Raw genomic sequence first — 14,555 nt, forward strand, 5'->3', positions numbered from 1 at the left:
TTTTTTTCGTCCTTCGAATAAGGCATTACTTTTGTATGTAGTGTTATTTTCCCTCGACCAATTTGCAAATAAAACAATAATTATGGATACTTTTTGTCATATCCAAACTATTTTAATCAAGCAATTAGCCTATATCAATTATACAATTACCTAAAATAAATTTATATTTAATGTTTTTTTTCGTCATTGTAGGCGTAAGTGCAATGAGACTTCTGTTTAATGTAATTTTATGAAAGATTTTTCACCGCTGATAGAATTGTAATCTAGAACTCGCAAATATGATAGAAACATAAACTAGAGGGGCACTCAGTAGAGTGCAGACCTCCGCCGCTGAAGCTTATTTCTCGACATTTTGATAGACGTGGACCTTTGAAATTATCATGTATTAATTGTCATGGCTTTTCATGTGCTTAAATTTGAACCAAGTTTGTAGTCTCTGTGACCCCGTTTCCAAACTTATAGATGATTACATGAATTGGACATGTCGCTTGACTGTGACCTTGACTTTTGACCTTGATCTTCCAAAACTTAGTCATTTCCAGCATTTTACATAACAGTTGATCCCTGAAAGTTTCATTACTCTACGATTAAAATTGTGGTCATGAAGCTGTTCACAAACACACACATGGAGGGTAATACATAGCCAACTTTGTTGGTGGAGATAATAATAGAAAAATAATAACTACTACTACTACTATTACTACTACTACTACTACTATTACTACTACTACTACTACTACTAATTGCGACGACTAACCTAGCCTAGAAGATGTTGGACAGCAAAGTTTTTTTGACAGCAAAGTTTTTTTGACAGCAAAGTTGGAGACAGGAAGTGAAAAAAGAGAGCTTTACAACTTGGGTCGTCTCGCAGGAGGAAATTTATTTGACGGAAAATTTCATCTCCTAAAATCTTTCAGCCTTTAAATTCTTGTTTACGAAATTCCCAATTGTTTACTCTGTTGTTTAGAACGTCTTGTTTCCTCTCCTTGTTTACTTGGACAGATGGCAACAGACGTCCAAATCAGACGATTAAATCTCAATGGTGGAATACAAAGAAACATGTCTCTCTCTCTCTCTCTCTCTCTCTCTCTCTCTCTCTCTCTCTCCTTACTGAAGAGAGAGAGAGAGTAAACAAAAATTTCTATACATTAATATATGTCTGTCTCGGTGTGTAGACAGGTCTATGAGAGAGAGAGAGAGAGAGAGAGAGAGAGAGAGAGAGAGAGAGAGAGAGAGAGAGAGTTTTCCATTGCCCAACTGATAAACTCTGGTATCAGACGTACATTGGTTGTAAGTGATATCGATAGGAAAAGCAGAAGGTGTCTTGGGATGAGGTTGCTGAGCCTACGCCCTTCAACCAGGCTCGGAAAAAGATCTATGGATTTATCAAGATCAGTTCCATTGAATTTCATCTTCTTTCCAAACTTTATCCCTTAATTAAGGGGTTGGTTGCCTGATGCCCCCCTTCCAACCTTCTTTAACACAGTTATCCCTACATTGAAAGGTTGGTTGCCTAATAAGCCCTTCCCAACCTTCTTTCCCACTGTTATCTCTACATCAAGGGGGCGGTTGCCTAATGTGCCCTCTCCAACCTTCTTTCCCACTGTTATCCCTACATCAAGGGGGTCGGTTGCCTAATGATCCCTCTCCAACCTTCTTTCCCACCGTTATCCTCACATCAAGGGGTCGGTTGCTTAATGCGCCCTCTCCAACCTCCTTTCCCTCTGTTATCTCTACATCAAGGGGGGTGGTTGCCTAATGCACCCTCTCCAACCTTCTTTCCCACCGTTATCCTCACATTAAGGGGTCGGTTGGTTAATGCACCCTCTCCAACCTTCTTTCCCACTGTTATCTCTACATCAAGTGGGGGGTTGCCTAATGTGCCCTCTCCAACCTTCTCTCCCACTGTCATCTCTACATCAAGGGGTCGGTTGCTTAATGCACCCTCTCCAACCTTCTTTCCCACCGTTATCCTCACATTAAGGGGTCGGTTGCTTAATGCGCCCTCTCCAACCTTCTTTCCCACTGTTATCCCTACATCACGGGGTTGGTTGCCTAATGCACCCTCTCCAACCTTCTTTCCCACTGTTATCCTCACATTAAGGGGTCGGTTGGTTAATGCACCCTCTCCAACCTTCTTTCCCACTGTTATCTCTACATCAAAGGGTCCGTTGCATAATGCACCCTCTCCAACCTTCTTTCCCACTGTTATCTCTACATCAAGGGGCCGGTTGCCTAATGCATCCTCTCCAACCTTCTTTCCCACCGTTATCCTCACATTAAGGGGTCGGTTGGTTAATGCACCCTCTCCAACCTTCTTTCCCACTGTTATTTCTACATCAAGGGAGCGGTTGCCTAATGTGCCCTCTCCAACCTTCTTTCTCACTGTTATCTCTACATCAAGGGGTTGGTTGCCTAATGCACTCTCTCCAACCTTCTTTCCCACCGTTATCCTCACATTAAGGGGTCGGTTGGTTAATGCACCCTCTCCAACCTTCTTTCCCACTGTTATTTCTACATCAAGGGAGCGGTTGCCTAATGTGCCCTCTCCAACCTTCTTTCTCACTGTTATCTCTACATCAAGGGGTCGGTTGCCTGATGCCCCCCTTCCAACCTTCTTTAACACAGTTATCCCTACATTGAAAGGTTGGTTGCCTAATAAGCCCTTCCCAACCTTCTTTCCCACTGTTATCTCTACATCAAGGGGGCGGTTGCCTAATGTGCCCTCTCCAACCTTCTTTCCCACTGTTATCCCTACATCAAGGGGGTCGGTTGCCTAATGATCCCTCTCCAACCTTCTTTCCCACCGTTATCCTCACATCAAGGGGTCGGTTGCTTAATGCGCCCTCTCCAACCTCCTTTCCCTCTGTTATCTCTACATCAAGGGGGTGGTTGCCTAATGCACCCTCTCCAACCTTCTTTCCCACCGTTATCCTCACATTAAGGGGTCGGTTGGTTAATGCACCCTCTCCAACCTTCTTTCCCACTGTTATCTCTACATCAAGTGGGGGGGTTGCCTAATGTGCCCTCTCCAACCTTCTCTCCCACTGTCATCTCTACATCAAGGGGTCGGTTGCTTAATGCACCCTCTCCAACCTTCTTTCCCACCGTTATCCTCACATTAAGGGGTCGGTTGCTTAATGCGCCCTCTCCAACCTTCTTTCCCACTGTTATCCCTACATCACGGGGTTGGTTGCCTAATGCACCCTCTCCAACCTTCTTTCCCACTGTTATCCTCACATTAAGGGGTCGGTTGGTTAATGCACCCTCTCCAACCTTCTTTCCCACTGTTATCTCTACATCAAAGGGTCCGTTGCATAATGCACCCTCTCCAACCTTCTTTCCCACTGTTATCTCTACATCAAGGGGCCGGTTGCCTAATGCATCCTCTCCAACCTTCTTTCCCACCGTTATCCTCACATTAAGGGGTCGGTTGGTTAATGCACCCTCTCCAACCTTCTTTCCCACTGTTATTTCTACATCAAGGGAGCGGTTGCCTAATGTGCCCTCTCCAACCTTCTTTCTCACTGTTATCTCTACATCAAGGGGTTGGTTGCCTAATGCACTCTCTCCAACCTTCTTTCCCACCGTTATCCTCACATTAAGGGGTCGGTTGGTTAATGCACCCTCTCCAACCTTCTTTCCCACTGTTATTTCTACATCAAGGGAGCGGTTGCCTAATGTGCCCTCTCCAACCTTCTTTCTCACTGTTATCTCTACATCAAGGGGTCGGTTGCCTGATGCTCCCTCTCCAACCTTCTTTCCCACCGTTATCCTCACATTAAGGGGTCGGTTGCTTAATGCGCCCTCTCCAACCTTGTTTCCCACTGTTATCTCTTCATCAAGGGGTCGGATGTCTACAGTGAACCCTCGTTTATCGCGGTAGATAGGTTCCAGACCCGGCCGCGATAGGTGAAAATCCGCGAAGTAGTGACAGCATATTTACCTATTCATTTAACATGTATATTCAGACTTTTAAAACTTTCCCTTGTACGTAGTACTGTTAACAAACTACCCTTTAATGTACAGAACACTTAATGCATGTACTAACGTACCCTAAACTAAAACAGGCACAAATATTAAGGGCGAATTTATATCATGCGTTTCCTAAACACGCCAAAAAGCACGATAAAAAATGGCAACCAATGTTTTGTTTACGTTTATCTCTGATTATAATGAAGAAACAAACACATTTACACATCTGTGTATAGGTTAGTTTCTGCATCGATTATATTGATTATTCAGTACAGTATGTTGATTTGGTTATTACTAATGTTTTACTTAATTTTTCTTAGGACTTCCAAATGAAATGTTTTTCTTTATGACGCCGCCTGAAACGACGGCGTCATAAAGTACGCTCAGTAAACAAACTAAGGAATTTAACGCGCATGATGAAAGTGATAAATAAGGATATTACAGTAAAAGCTTTAATAAAATATGTTATTACAAATATTATTTACCGTATCTATATAAAATCATACATACGTAGCAAAGCAGGAAAACAATCTACGAGAGAGAGAGAGAGAGAGAGAGAGAGAGAGAGAGAGAGAGAGAGAGAGAGAGAGAGAGAGGAGAGAGAGAGAGAGAGAGAGAGAGAGTTGTTTTACATACGTAAATGTAAATTTAAAAAAAAAATAGCCCCATTTCATATAAAATAGATTACAAATATTTTACTTTATCATATTACGGTAGTCTATATATTACTGTAAAGTTCAGTACAGTATGTTGTTGTCAAAGTCGTGGCGATGAAATTCTCACGAAACAAAAACACGCCATTTGAGTACAACAGCTGATCTCTCTCTCTCTCTCTCTCTCTCTCTCTCTCTCTCTCTCTCTCTCTCTCTCTCTCTCTCTCTCTCTCTCTCTCTTCGTGTTATACAATACTTACATTTAGATGAAGAAGCAAAAATTAGTTTTCTTAGTGTCAATTAAATACGAAACGAAATAATTAGGCCGAGTCTACATCCATTTCAATCATAGCTAAAAATACGGCATCCGATTTCATCAGCAAACCACTATTTTTTGGGAAATATCATTTTATTCTAGAAAATTGCCACTCTTTAAATAGTTAATTGCACATTAAGAAAGCGTGTACTTTTGTTTTTAAATTTCGGGTTTGTTTTAAAAATCGAGTATTGTTGACTTCTTTTTTTTTTTACTTTTGGCTGTGATTAGATCAGCTGTCATCTAGCTGCCGCTCTTGAGTGTGTACGAATACACTAACAAAGTATCATTTATACCATTTCTTAACTTATTCAAACCGTCTACAGTATACAGTTGATATTACATAAGCACCAATGTGTTATAACCTATCAATTTTTTTTGTTTATTACATTTAAAACACCCCTCTCTCTCTCTCTCTCTCTCTCTCTCTCTCTCTCTCTCTCTCTCTCTCTCTCTCTCTCTCTCTCTCTCTCTCTCTCTCTCTGTGGGCTACTTTTCACTACCTCCCATTCCTTACCTCTCTCTATCACTCTAACAAATGATATCTTTGTTGCTCCTCAAAGTTTCATTTATATTGAAAATCAATCACGATTCAATTTTCCTTACTTTCTCCAATCTCGCACCATCGGTCACTTCGCGGTATTTTCGATATTTCTGGAAAATCCGCGATATATGTATATACATGGGTTATGAAAAAAATCCGCGAAGTGGTGAATCCGCGATGGTCGAACCGCGAAGTAGCGAGGGTTCACTGTAATGCGCCCTCTCCAACCTTCTTTCCCACCGTTATCCTCACATTAAGGGGTCGGTTGCCTAATGCACCCTCTCCAACCTTCTTTCCCAACCGTTATCCTCACATTAAAGGGTTGATTGCTTAATGCGCCTTCTCCAACCTTCTTTCCCACTGTTATCTCTACATCAAGGGGTCGGTTGCCTAATGCACCCTCTCCAACCTTCTGTCCCACCTGTATCCTCACATTAAGGGGTCGGTTGCTTAATGCGCCGTCTCCAACCTTCTTTCTCACTGTTATCTCTACATCAAGGGGTCGGTTGCCTAATGCGCCCTCTCCAACCTTCTTTCCCACCGTTATCCTCACATTAAGGGGTCGGTTGCTTAATGCGCCCTCTCCAACCTTCTTTCTCACTGTTATCTCTACATCAAGGGGTCGGTTGCCTAATGCGCCCTCTCCAACCTTCTTTCCCACCGTTATCCTCACATTAAGAGGTCGGTTGCTTAATGCGCCCTCTCCAACCTTCTTTTTCACTGTTATCTCTACATCAAGGGGGGCGGTTGCCTAATGTACCCTCTCCAACCTTCTTTCCCACCGTTATCCTCACATCAAGGGGTCGGTTGCTTAATGCACCCTCTCCAACCTTCTTTCCCACCGTTATCCTCACATTAAGGGGTCGGTTGCTTAATGCGCCCTCTCCAACCTTCTTTCCCACTATTATCTCTACATCAAGGGGGCGGTTGCCTAATGCACCCTCTCCAACCTTCTTTCCCACCGTTATCCTCACATTGAGGGGTCGGTTGGTTAATGCACCCTCTCCAACCTTCTTTCCCACTGTTATCTCTACATCAAGGGGTCGGTTGCCTAATGCTCCCTCTCCAACCTTCTTTCCCACTGTTATCCTCACATTAAGGGGTCAGTTGCTTAATGCGCCCTCTCCAACCTTTTTTCCCACTGTTATCTCTACATCAAGGGGTCGGTTGCCTAATGCACGCTCTCCATCCTTCTTTCCCACCGTTATCCTCACATTAAGGGGTCGGTTGCTTAATGCACCCTCTCCAACCTTCTTTCCCAGTGTTATCTCTACATCAAGGGGTCGGTGGCCTAATGCACCCTCTCCAACCTTCTTTCCCACCGTTATCCTCACATTAAGGGGTCGGTTGGTTAATGCGCTCTCTCCAACCTTCTTTCTCACTGTTATCTCTACATCAAGGGGTCGGTTGCCTAATGCTCCCTCTCCAACCTTTTTTCCCACTGTTATCCTCACATTAAGGGGTCAGTTGCTTAATTCGCCCTCTCCAACCTTTTTTCCCACTGTTATCTCTACATCAAGCGGTCGGTTGCCTAATGCACCCTCTCCATCCTTCTTTCCCACCGTTATCCTCACATTAAGGGGTCAGTTGCTTACTGCACCCTCTCCAACCTTCTTTCCCAGTGTTATCTCTACATCAAGGGGTCGGTTGCCTAATGCACCCTCTCCAACCTTCTTTCCCACCGTTATCCTCACATTAGGGGTCGGTTGTTTAATGCGCCCTCTCCAACCTTCTTTCTCACTGTTATCTCTACATCAAGGGGTCGGTTGCCCAATGCACCCTCCCCAACCTTCTTTCCCACCGTTATCCTCACATTAAGGGGTCGATTGCTTAATGCGCCCTCTCCAACCTTCTTTCCCACTTATCTCTACATCAAGGGGTCGGATGTCTAATGCACCCTCCCCAACCTTCTTTCCCACCGTTATCCTTACAATAAGGTGTCGGTTGCTTAATGCGCCCTCTCCAACCTCCTTTCCCACTGTTATATCTACATCAAGGGGTCGGTTGCCTAATGCGCCCTCTCCAACCTTCTTCCCCACCGTTATCCTCACATTAAGGGGTCGGTTGCTTAATGCGCCCTCTCCAACCTTCTTTCTCACTGTTATCTCTACATCAAGGGGTCGGTTGCCTAATGCGCCCTCTCCAACCTTCTTTCCCACCATTATCCTCACATTAAGGTGTCGGTTGTTCAATGTGCCCTCTCCAACCTTCTTTCCCACCGTTATCCTCACATTAAGGGGTCGGTTGCATAATGCGCCCTTTCCAACCTTCTTACCCACTGTTATCTCTACATCAAGGGGTCGGTTTCCTAATGCACCCTCTCCAACCTTCTTTCCCACCGTCATCCTCACATTAAAGGGTTGGTTGCTTAATGTGCCCTCTCCAACCTTCTTTTCCACTGTTATCTCTACATCAAGGGGTCGGTTGCCTAATGCGCCCTCTCCAACCTTTCCATCCCACCGTTATCCTCACATTAAGGGGTCAGTTGCTTAATGCACCCTCTCCAACCTTCTTTCCCACCGTTATCCTCACATTAAGGGGTCGGTTGGTTAATGCACCCTCTCCAACCTTCGTTCCCACTGTTATCTCTACATCAAAGGGTCCGTTGCCTAATGCACCCTCTCCAACCTTCTTTCCCACTGTTATCTCTACATCAAGGGGTCGAATGTCTAATGCGCCCTCTCCAACCTTCTTTCCCACCGTTATCCTTACAATAAGGCATTGGTTGCTTAATGCGCCCTCTCCAACCTTCTTTCCCACTGTTATCTCTACATCAAGGGGTCGGATGTCTAATGTGCCCTCTCCACCTTTCTTTCCCACTGTTATCCTCACATTAAGGGGTTGGTTGTTTAATGCGCCTTCTTCAACCTTCTTTTCCACTGTTATCTCTACATTTAGGGCGCGGTTGCCTAATGCACCCGCTCCAACCTTCTTTCCCACTGTTATCCTCACATTAAGGGGTCGGTTGCTTAATGCGCCCTCTCCAACCTTTTTTCCCACTGTTATCTCTACATCAAGGGGTCGGTTGCCTAATGCACCCTCTCCAACCTTCTTTCCCACCGGTATCCTCACATTAAGGGGTCGGTTGCTTAATGCACCCTCTCCAACCTTCTTTCCCAGTGTTATCTCTACATCAAGGGGTCGGTTGCCTAATGCACCCTCTCCAACCTTCTTTCCCACCGTTATCCTCACATTAAGGGGTCGGTTGTTTAATGCGCCCTCTCCAACCTTCTTTTTCACTGTTATCTCTACATCAAGGGGTCGGTTGCCTAATGCGCCCTTTCCAATCTTCTTTCCCACCGTTATCCTCACATTAAGGGGTCGGTTGCTTAATGCGCCCTCTCCAACCTTCTTTCCCACTTATCTCTACATCAAGGGGTCAGATGTCTAATGCACCCTCCCCAACCTTCTTTCCCACCGTTATCCTTACAATAAGGTGTCGGTTGCTTAATGCGCCCTCTCCAACCTCCTTTCCCACTGTTATCTCTACATCAAGGGGGTGGTTGCCTAATATGCCCTCTCCAACCCCCCCTCTTCAACCTTCTTTCCCACCGTTATCTTTACAATAAGGCGTTGATTGCTTAATGCGCCCTCTCCAACCTTCTTTCCCACTGTTATCTCTACATCAAGGGGTCGGTACCCTAATGCGCCCTCTCCAACCTTCTTTCCCACCGTTATCCTCACATTAAGGGGTTGGTTGTTCAATGTGCCCTCCCCAACTTGCTTTCCCACTGTTATCTTTACATCAAGGGGTCGGATGTCTAATGCGCCCTCTCCAACCTTCTTTCCCACCGTTATCCTTACAATAAGGCGTCGGTTGCTTAGTGTGCCCTCTCCAACCTCCTTTCCCACTGTTATCTCTACATCAAGGGGGTGGTTGCCTAATATGCCCTCTCCAACCTTCTTTCCCACTGTTATCTCTACATCAATGGGTCGGATGTCTAATATGCCCTCTCCAACCTTCTTTCCCACTGTTATCTTTACATCAAGGGGTCGGATGTCTAATGCGCCCTCTCCAACCTTCTTTCCCACCGTTATCCTTACAATAAGGCGTCGGTTGCTTAGTGCGCCCTCTCCAACCTCCTTTCCCACTGTTATCTCTGCATCAAGGGGGTGGTTGCCTAATATGCCTTCTCCAACCTTCTTTCCCACTGTTATCTTTACATCAAGGGGTCGGATGTCTAATGTGCCCTCTTCAACCTTCTTTCCCACCGTTATCTTTACATTAAGGCGTCGGTTGCTTAATGCGCCCTCTCCAACCATCTTTCCCACTGTTATCTCTACATCAAGGGGTCGGTTGCCTAATGCGCCCTCTCCAACCTTCTTTCCCACCGTTATCCTTACATTAGGTGTCAGTTGCTTAATGCGCCCTGTCCAACCTTCTTTACCATCGTCCTCTCCAAATTTCTTTCACACTGTTTTCCCTACATTAAGGGGTTGGTTGCCTGATGCGCCCTCTCCAATGCCTTTTAGCAAAGGCATCATCTTCCACCAAACTTTAATCGATCTCTGACTATTCTTTAAGGAAAACTCCCAAAATCAGCGTTCTTTTTGCTCAGTAAATCTGACTCGAATTATGTATAGAATTTGGGCCATTTACTCAGCTCATGGACTATGGAGGCCATTCAATGCTGATGCAAATAAGGGGAGGAGGGGTAAAACAACAGCTGCATAACAAGTAAAAGGTAGAGGAGTTGGAAAGCAAGATGAAGGAAAGGAAGCGAGAACTTTATAACCTTTTTATGCTCCAGAAGCTTTTTTGGGATGACATTGCTACATACTTATCTACAACCAACGAAATAAAGCATGCACGACACACTGGCGTTTATTAATCTGTTGGAAGACAACTATGAAGCATGAAGTGGGAGATGATGATTGGAGAAGTATTGAATTTACAGCTCGAGACAGAGACGACTGACGAAATCTAACCGAGGCCCTTTGATTCCAGCAAGTCTTTTTCAGTCCTTTGTTTAAATGTGGCGAGAAAAACGGACGTTTTAACTTGAAACCTGTCAGACAGGTCTAGGTAGACGGAAAGGCGAGAAGCGGGGAGAGGATGTAGCCTAAGGATGTGGAACATGCTGCTGAGAGGTGGTGGAAGTCTCATCAAGACTCCCTCCTCCATAGGGTTTTAACATCTAAGCCCTATAAACCTCCAGCACCACAGCAGTCCCGTCCAACCAAGACCACAACGACGACAGAAACTGCAGTGAAGACAACGGTGTCTATGTCGTTTCTTGTCAAAGACAGGAAAGGCAGAAAGTCCTCCAGGGGAGGGAAAAATCTTGGAGGGAGCAGCCGAGGCCGCAAACGCTAGAATAGGTAATCCCCCTGCATTTCCACCAGTGGGGGGATGCCTACAAAGTTGCACAAACAGGTGGAAGCAACTCTACGACGATTCCTGGACAATCTCCATGATCAGTCTAGGATATCACATATCTACCTCCACTGACCAGGAATCCAGTGTCATTGAACTCCCTTGCCATGGGATTGGCAAGGGGGTAAGCCCTTCAGGCAGAAGTCCAGGCCCTGTTAAAGAAGGGCGGTCTCCAAGAGGTCCTCGTTGGATCCCCAGGCTTCTTCAGTCGACTCTTTCTTGTAAAGAAGGCGTCTGGAGGCTGGAGACCAGTCATCGACCTCTCAGCTCTGAACAAGTTTGTCAAACAGACTCCGTTCAGCTTGAAGACGGCAGACACGGTCAGACTAGCAGTAAGACCACAAGACTTCATGTGCACACTGGCCCTAAAGGACGCGTACTTCCAGATCCCAGTCCATCCGTCTTCAAGGAAGTACTTAAGATTCAGCCTAGAAAAAAGAAAGTACCAGTTCAAGGTGCTGTGCTTCGGTCTTTCCACAGCACCACAAGTCTTCACCAGAGTGTTTACTCTAGTATCATCTTGGGCACACAGGATTGGACGACTGGCTAATCCTAGCAAACTCGGTGTCAACCCTTCTCCAACACCGAGACAAACTTCTGAGACTTTGCCAAGATCTGGGGATCATGGTGAATCTTGAGAAGTCCTCTCTGCTTCCCACTCAAAGACTGGTATACTTAGGCATGATTGTAGACACCATTCTCTCATTCTCCACAAAGCCTTCCCATCAGACGACAAGATAGCAAGGCTGAGAAAGGTCGCAAGACCTTTTATCAGACGAGAAGAACTTCCAGCCCAATTGTTGTTACGTCTCGTCGGTCAACTTTCATCGCTGGCCCGTCTAGTTCCCAATGGTCGCCTCAGGATGAGATCCCTCCAGTGACGACTCAAGTCCCAGTGGAATCAAGCACACGACTCCCTGGACGTCCAGATCCCCATGAGACCTGCGGAACTGACTGACCTCCAGTGGTGGGTGACAGACGAGAATCTACGAAAGGTAGTGGACCTTCTTGTCCTCCCCCTGGATTTGATGCTGTTTTCAGACGCTTCAAAAAAAAGGGTGGGGGCCCCACGAGCTGCACCACCCGACACCAGACGTCTGGTCAGAGTCAGAAAAGTACCCCCACATTAATCTCCTAGAGATGAAGGCCATGAAGGCCATCTTTCTAGCCCTTCAACAGTTCCAACAGTTCCTTGCAAGTCACTCGGTGGTGGTGATGAGCGACAACACCACAGTAGTGGCTTACATCAACAAACAAGGAGGTACTTTTTTGCAGCAACTATCCCATCTAGCAGTAGAAATATTGAGATGGGCCGAAATCCACTCGATACCACTATCGGCACGCTTCATTCCAGGCAAGAGAAATGTGCTCACCAACAACCTGAGCAGAGCATCTCAGATAGTGAGTACCGAGTGGTCTTTGGATCATCTAGTAGGCAACAAAGTCCTGACTTTGTGGGGTTCTCCGACTGTGGACCTCTTCGCAACGGCCCTAAATTTCAGGTTCCCGCTGTACTGTTCCTCAGTCCCAAACCCCAAGGCTCTCTGGCAGGATGCTTTCCAACAACGGTGGGACAACATCGATGTTTACGCCTTTCCCCCCGTTCTGTCTGATGAGGAGGGTACTCAACAAGACCAGAACATCTGTCAATCTTTCAATGGCCCTCATAGCTCCGCTATGTTATCATGCAGAATGGTTCCCGGACCTTCTGCAACTCCTAACGGAACCTCCAAAAGAACTCCCCCCCATGACACAATCTACTCAAACAACCACATGCCAACGTCTTCCACAAAGCCGTAGCTTCGCTATGACTTCACGCCTGCAGACTATCCAGCACCTCCTATCTGAGAGAGGATTTTTGCAACAAGTTGCGATCAGGATATCTGGACATCTGCGAAAATCATCATCAGCAGTCTACCAGGCATAGTGGAAAGTCTTCTGTGGTTGGTGTCGTGGAAGGGGTATCTATGCCACTATACCAGCAATAGCGGAGTTCCTTGTGTATTTGCGTTAAGAAATGTGGTTATCAGTCGGCAGTGAAAGGCTATTGCTCAGCATTAAGCCTCGCCTTCAGGCTGAAAGGAATGGACATTTCTTCATTGCTAGAACTTTCTCTACTCATACGGAGTTATGAACTTACCTGCCCCTAGTCAGAAGTGAGACCTCCCCCATGGAACGTGGTTCGAGTTCTCAGGTCTCTTAAGAGACCTCCTTATGAACTATTACGCCAGGCAACAGATCGCCACCTGACTTGGAAGACGGTGTTCCTGCTAGCTTTGGCCTCGGCCAAGCGAGTCAGCGAACTTCATGGTCTCTCCTACGACATCGCCCATTCAAGGGGATGGGTAGAGGTAATGTTCAGCTTCGTCCCTGAGTTTATTGCTAAGACTCAGAACCCGGGAGTAGATGATGGTCGATTCGACTCCTTCCAGATTTCTAGTCTCCGTACTGTAACAGATGACCCAGACCATCTCTTACTATGCCCAGTAAGGAGTTTAAGGCTGTACCTCAAGAGAACAGCCGCAGCCCGTCCTCATGTGCCTGCACTATTTGTCAGCACAGGAAGGACCAAGAGGAGGGTCACCAAGAACACCATATCAGCATGGATTCACAGAGTCATTGACCTTGCACTGAATCCAGACCCTCCTCCGTCACATCGCCCCAGAGCACATGATGTCAGGGACATAGCTACGTCCCTGGCCTTCAAAAGAAACTACTCAGTGACGCAGGTTCTTCAAGTTGGGGTGTGGAAACGTCAAAACACGTTCACATCCCACTACCTGCAAGACGTGACCCACAGGAGACTCGATACTTTCTCTATCGGTCCTATGGTGGCTGCTCAACAGCTGGTTTAAAACCTCAAGCTCCTTATTGGACAAGTAGCAGAAGGTTGAGGGCATTGTTACCTGGTTTTAATCTGCATGAATGAAAAGGTTTGATTGACCTTTATTCTTTTCTTCATTCTATCTCTCTTGGGGAAAGCAGCATCCTGGGTTTTCTGCATAGCTGACCTCAAACCACTGCAGGTAAACCATGCTCCCTTGTGTACCTATTATTAAGATTAATACTGTAGCGTCCCCATACCCTGACGAGGGGGTATTGGGAAAGTCCTAGTGCACAGTTTTTCCATCTAAAGAACTCGAAATAACTTTTTAGGACGAGTCACATTTCTATATACCTTCACACACAGCTTGCGTAGGCCGCGAACCTTGTGTAGCAAGGTTTTAGCGAGGCGCAGGGACTCTTTATTCCTCGAGTGCTAACACACTTAGATAAGGAGCCCCCGGGTAAAGCCAAAAAGCCAGATTGGCTGGGACGTCCACCCTTCCTAATGGGTGAGTCACAACTATTAAATAGCGTGGTTTGTATTCCAGTTACGGAACAAATGACATTCGTAGATAATTTGTATTTTTCGTAACTATACAAACCTTAGCTATTTAACCAAACTTGCCTGCCACCCCTATCCCCCTTGAAGTTCTACCTTTAAGCAAAGTGAGCTCAATCACAGGTGTGTGAGGGGGGGAGCGGTAGCAAGCTACCCTTCCCGCGCTAACTAGCGGTGTGGGTAGTAAACCCTCGCTAAAAATCAATGGCTTGTCATTTCAGCTTCGCCGAAAGTAATACCCGCGTGCGAGCCCCAATATTCTCCCTTGCGCGAGCGTTAATATCCTCCAGCGCACGAGACTACAC

The 14,555-nt window shown here is 46.0% G+C and overlaps 1 protein-coding gene across 3 annotated transcripts in view; it reads left to right on the forward strand.

The window, feature by feature from the left end:
* LOC137644778 (E3 ubiquitin-protein ligase FANCL-like) overlaps nt 1-14,555 on the forward strand; it is a 140,722-nt gene that overhangs the window by 38,607 nt on the left and 87,560 nt on the right. The window lies entirely within an intron of this gene.

This window comes from Palaemon carinicauda, chromosome 1 (genome assembly GCF_036898095.1).
Source record: "Palaemon carinicauda isolate YSFRI2023 chromosome 1, ASM3689809v2, whole genome shotgun sequence".
NCBI classification, from domain to species: domain Eukaryota; kingdom Metazoa; phylum Arthropoda; class Malacostraca; order Decapoda; family Palaemonidae; genus Palaemon; species Palaemon carinicauda.